The sequence below is a fragment of the Humulus lupulus genome, chromosome 9, assembly GCF_963169125.1.
Source record: "Humulus lupulus chromosome 9, drHumLupu1.1, whole genome shotgun sequence".
Lineage (NCBI taxonomy): Eukaryota > Viridiplantae > Streptophyta > Magnoliopsida > Rosales > Cannabaceae > Humulus > Humulus lupulus.
Genome location: NC_084801.1, coordinates 163719341 through 163725340, shown reverse-complemented (window position 1 = coordinate 163725340; position 6000 = coordinate 163719341).

Genomic DNA, 6000 nt, shown 5'->3' with positions numbered 1-6000 from the left:
TTTGCGATATTAAAAATTCCCCCCGAACTATGCACGTTACTAAAATATGAGACTTCTGTTAGATTTCGTCCTATGAGACTAACAGATTGATGACGTAGCATATTGTTTGTTGATGTGGTAGTGTCATGTGTAGAATAATTATCAATTTTGCCCCCCGAACTTTGACCATTACCAAATTATACCCCTTTTATAAAAATATATATATGTTTTTTCTTAAAAAAAATAATTAATTCCTTAATAAATAAAAAATTTTAATTATCAACAAATAACTCTTTTTTACTTTTTCTTAAACAATATTAATTAAAACTATTTTAGAATGAACATTTAAAATAAATACTAAAACAAAAAAAAACTTTTAATTAAAGAGGTGAAAGACTTAAATAAATAAATACAAATTTTAATTTAAGAGGAGGACAAAGGGGAAAAAACTTTGTTTGAGGATTTATTTTTTAATTTTTATATTAACATATATATTGTAAAAGAAAAGAAAAAGTAAAAAAAAAAATTATTTGCTATTAATTAGATTTTTATTTTTTGAGTATTTGAATTTTATTTAATTAATTTGAAACTTTTAGTATTGATTATTTTCTTAATCTTTTAAAATGATTTTTTTTTAATTTTTAAGGATTTAATTATCAATTTAAAAAAAAATAGTCTTAATAAAAATGACATAATTTGGTAGTGGTCAAAGTTCAGAGGGCAAAATTTCTAATTATTCTACACATGACACTGCCACATCAAGAGACAAAATGATACATCATCAATCTGTTAGCCACCTAGGACGAAATCTAACAGAAGTCTCATATTTCAGTAACGTGCATAGTTCGGGAGAAATTTTTAACATCGCAAATCATTCAAGGGGCACAATCATACAGTAGTCATAATTCAGGGGTAAAAATACTATTTATTCTTTAATTATTAACAAATCATTAAACAAGTGTCAATTATTTCTTAGCATATGGACTGAATTAGGCATACCTATACATAACATATATAATACAAAACATAATAATCTTTTAAGTTTTTCGTTGTTCCAAAATTAAATCTTCAAGAAATTATATTGCAATAAAAAAAAACTTCAAGAAATTATTGTTGACAAAGTCAATATTTTGTGTTATAATAATAATAAAGCCTTTATTGTTTAAAAATTAAGAATATATATAAATATCAAATTTAAAACATAGAAAAATTAGAATTTCATTTAAAATTTAATGACAAAAAGTTCATTATTATTATTATTATTATTATTATTATTATTATTATTATTATTATTATTGTGATATTTAAAAACTAAGACCATACCATTTATATATAAATATCAATTTTAGACCATAAAAACTTAATTGTTATTATTTTAAAATAACTATGAAGGAGTACAGAGTGTAATTTGTCTTGTATCAAATTAAGTATCTCAAAATATATATTTTTTTTTACAAGAAGTATCTCAACATATTCAATTTATAAAAGAATTAATAAAATAAACAAAAATAGGTAACTTATGCAAGTTAATAGGGGATGTATGTTGACTACAATTAATTAAACTTCGTGTTAGTGACGGACTCTATTTTTATATTCCAGCCGATATTAAGCCAAACAATTTTGTACATATCCGCCCCCATTTTTGGAATTTATTACTATTTTATACATGTATATATATATTTTTTGGACTATTAGTACTTTTTTATATTCTATTTATATAAATATATATTTATATTTATATATACCATTGATGATTATATTAATATATTATTGAATAATTCTGATTAGTTTAATAAGCATTAATTAGTGACCTATAACTTGATAACGGTGTAATCATGTAATATTTATTTAAAATCTTTTATTTCCTTATAAAAATATTAGTTAAGATTTATTTTTAAAATAAATAAATTTTATTAAAATTAAAAATTATCATTTTTAATAAAAATATTAGATAAGGTATTTTTAACAATTGAACTTCATATTTATTTTTGTTTTCATACGTAATTAAATATTGAAGAAAAGATAAATAAAAATATAAGGTCCTAATTGGTATGGTATATGAATTTCATTTTATCATTTTAAAATTTTGAAAATAGTGAGACCTACAAGAAAAACTGTAAGATGGTTTTGAAAATAAAATTCAAACCAGTATTCTAATTTTTTGTTCTAAAATAAAAAACAAAAAATCACATTTTCTCTTCTTCCAAATCATTGTATCCTAAAATCCTACAAATCTATCATTTTTTTATATATTTAGATTCTTTACCAATCACATATTCGGTTTTTTAAAACTCAAAAATATTTTTCAGATACAGAACCAATTACATTTTTAAAAACATATTTTTAGACTATAAATTCATATTTTTATTTCAGAAGCACATTTTTTGAAAATGCAGTTTTCCAATCACGAACCAGTCAGACCCTTAATGAACACAAGTTAGAATAAATTTAAGGATTAAAATAATTAAGAGGTATTTCTCCACCACTAAATATTTATTCAAGCATTTAATAACAACATTGATCTATATTCCCTATCAAATTACTAACTATTGATAACACTAAATTCGTCGTTACCCAATCTACCAAAGTAATTAAGTAAAATAAAGCACTTTAGTCTTAATCAATTCTATTAATTAAACAACCTTGTTAGAACCCTGTTTGGCAAATATTTTTCTAGACCATATATTTTATTTCTCGTGATTTCTATGAATTAAAACTAGATTTTATGTGGCGTAAAAATCGTGTGTGACTCATCATTGGGTTGTCAAAAGTTTTGATTCTTATCTATATCTTAAAATGATTCATAATATAAAAATTACAATCCTTGAAGATATGATCTTATCATGAAAATTTCGTGCAGATTAAATCACATATCCTCAAGATATTATTTGATATGAATGTGATTTATTTTTTAAAATGAATTTGGACTTCATTCTGCCCAAGTACAGAAACTGCCCAGCCTGATGTCCAACCTGTCGAGATAGAATCCATCAAACTGACAGATTGTTTCCTTATAAAGAAAATTGCAAATCATTTCTTTATTGCTCCATATTACAAGAGATCATCTTTTGAACATACAAACAACTATAAATAGATAGGTAAGGCTCTTGAATCATTGTCTCTCTTGTCTTGTAAAAATTGATAATATTTTGTATTCTTTGAAAGCAATTTTCATTGTTTTGGCAAAGGCTAAGTTGTTCACCTTAGTCCTCATTATTGTATTATGTGCACCTTGTTTCTTGTATACCTCTTGTTCTTTGTAACAGGTTTTGGTTCTGTAAACATGTTCCTAAGGATCTTTGGGAGAAGATTTCATCAAGACTCACTTCGGGGGGGGGGAAGAGAACACTCGATATTCTTTGAAAGGAGTTCAAGGGAATCAACGTTTTAATAAAATTAGTTTCGTAAAGAAAAGTACAACAAGATTGCAACAATAGTTTAAGAGGGAGTCTTACATTGTTTAAGTCAATGCTTTTGTACAACGTTGTTGTATACTAATTGGTGTTTTCTTTGGGCGTGGCCCCGTGGATGTAGGTTATTCGAAAGGATTTCTAAACCACGTAAAAATTCACTTGTGTCATTTTTACATGCTTTTTGTCTTTCTGTTTTGAAAAGTTCTATAACTCTTGTAACAATACGTGAATCTGTTTAAAAACTTATTTCATATTCTGAATATTACAAATTGTTTAATTCTAATCACTTGGTAAGTATAAAATACAGAATTTCAATTGATATCAGAGTAGATCACTAAACACTTAGTGTGATCTTGTGGTATTCTGTTTGTTTGTTGTGAAATGTCTTTCTTTGCAGAAGGTGGTTCAATAACACGTCCTCCCTTACTAAATGATTCTAACTATCCTTATTGGAAAGTTAGGATGAAGGCTTTTATTAAATCACAAGAGGAAAAGGCGTGGAGATCAATCTTAATTGGTTGGACACCACCAACTAAATCAAATGATTTAACAAAGGTAAAATCTGAACGTGACTGGACTGATGCTGAAGATAAATTGTCAAGTTATAACAACAAAGCCTTGCATGTTATCTTTAATGGAGTCGGTGAAGGATACATAAAATTAATCTCTTCTCGTGAGTCTGCAAAGAAGCTTGGGAAATCCTTCAAACTCAATTTGAAGGAACTGATGATGTCAAGCGTTCTAGGCTTATTATGTTAACCACAAGATTTGAAAATCTTATAATGACTGAAACCGAATCTCTCACTTATTTTTATGAAAGATTGTCTTATATTGCTAACGAATACTTTTCCTTGGGACAAAAATTGGAAAATAATGTGTTAATTCGAAAAATTGTTAGAGTTCTCCCTAACAGGTTTCAAGCTAAATTCACAGCAATTTAGGAAGCAAAAGATCCTGACATGATGAAAGTAGAAGAGTTGATGGATTCACTTAGAACCTTTGAACTAAATCAACAAATTCGCAAAAGGAGAAACCAAGTGCTCCTAAAGAGAAGTCAGTTGCTCTCAAATCTTCAAAGAAGAATAAATCTAATGAAGATGATGATGAAGATGAGATGGCCTTGTTAACCAAGAATTTTCAAAATATATTAAGAAGATTGGTAACAAGAAACCCATGTTCAAATCTTCCAGAGGTAACAACTACTCTAAAACTTTTGATCATAACAATAAAAAAGTGTGCAATGCAAAGAATGCGACGGGTTTTGTAACGACCCAAAATCACTAATATGGCTTAAGGGCCTAGATTAGTGTGCCGGGAGGGCATAAGTGGCTTATGTGTAAATTTATTAATTTAATGCATGATTATATGATAAGCATGCCTCTATGGTTATATGAATGTAAATGTGATTATATGCTATAATTGTGAGAACCACATTATTATATGGGTAAATCTGCAGCATGCGACTTGAGGCGATCCTAGGAGCTAGTTAGCAGGAAAGTCACAACGGGGCCTAATATTTGACTTGGGGTAAGTCAAGGGGTATTCAGGTATTGGACGGTTATTTAGGTTATCGGGTTATGGAAATAAATAATTTGAGATATATTTGAGGTTAGGACGTTTAGGCGGGAATACTGGGGAATTTTACCATTTTGCCCTCGGGGACGTTTCCAGTACACCGAGCCTCGAGATTGGTTTAATTGCTTGAGGATAGATAGATAAAATTGAGAAAACAGTGGAAACTCAAGGAACCGACCCTTTCCTTTTTCTCTCCTCATCTCTTCTTCTCTCCTAAGGGAAAATCACTAAAAACTAAGGGGATTTGGCTTGGAATTCAGAGGTTGGAGGATTAACTCAGTGGAAGCTAAGGAATCAAACTAGAAACTAAGGTAAGCACTGAATTTCATTTTTGATAAGTTGATTATGAGGTTTTTGGGCTAAAATCTAAGGGTTCCTAGGTTCTTAATTTCAAGGTAGAATTAAGGCAGAATGCTTGGGAGTTAGCTCAGAATTTGCTTAGAGAAGTGGTTCTGCAGTGGAGGTAAGCTTGAATCTATGATCTAATGGTTGAATTCTGGTGTTTCATTGCTGGTTTTTATGTTCTTGAGCTTCTGGGTTTCAGAAATTAAAATGGGGTTTTAATGAGTTTTTAAGCTAGGTTTTTGCTGGATTATGTTGCTAGAATCATGTTAGAAGTTTTGTGATCAATGGGTTTTGGAATTAGGATGGTTTGGGGTGGTTTTGAGCAAGGCTAGGATGTTAAAAATGGTGGATTTTATGGGCACAAGGGGCTGGGCCGCGGCTCTATTCTAGAGTGTCGCGGCCCTGCGAAGCAAAGAAGAGCCAAGGAGGCTCTGTAGTAGGGAAGCGCCGCAGTGCCACAGGGCAGGGCTGCGATGGGTGTCTATGGTTAAAGAGGCCTAGCCTTTGTTTTAGGGGGTGGGCTGCGGCGTAGGTCTTTAGGGCCGCGGCCCTTAAGGGTATTTTTTGTTATTTGAAGGTTTTAAGCGCAGGAACCTAACCTAGGGTGCTCGAGATCGATTCCACCACCATGCTTGGTGGAATTCGACGTTCCGGGAGGTAGAACTTCACCCAGAAACCTTTATTCGAA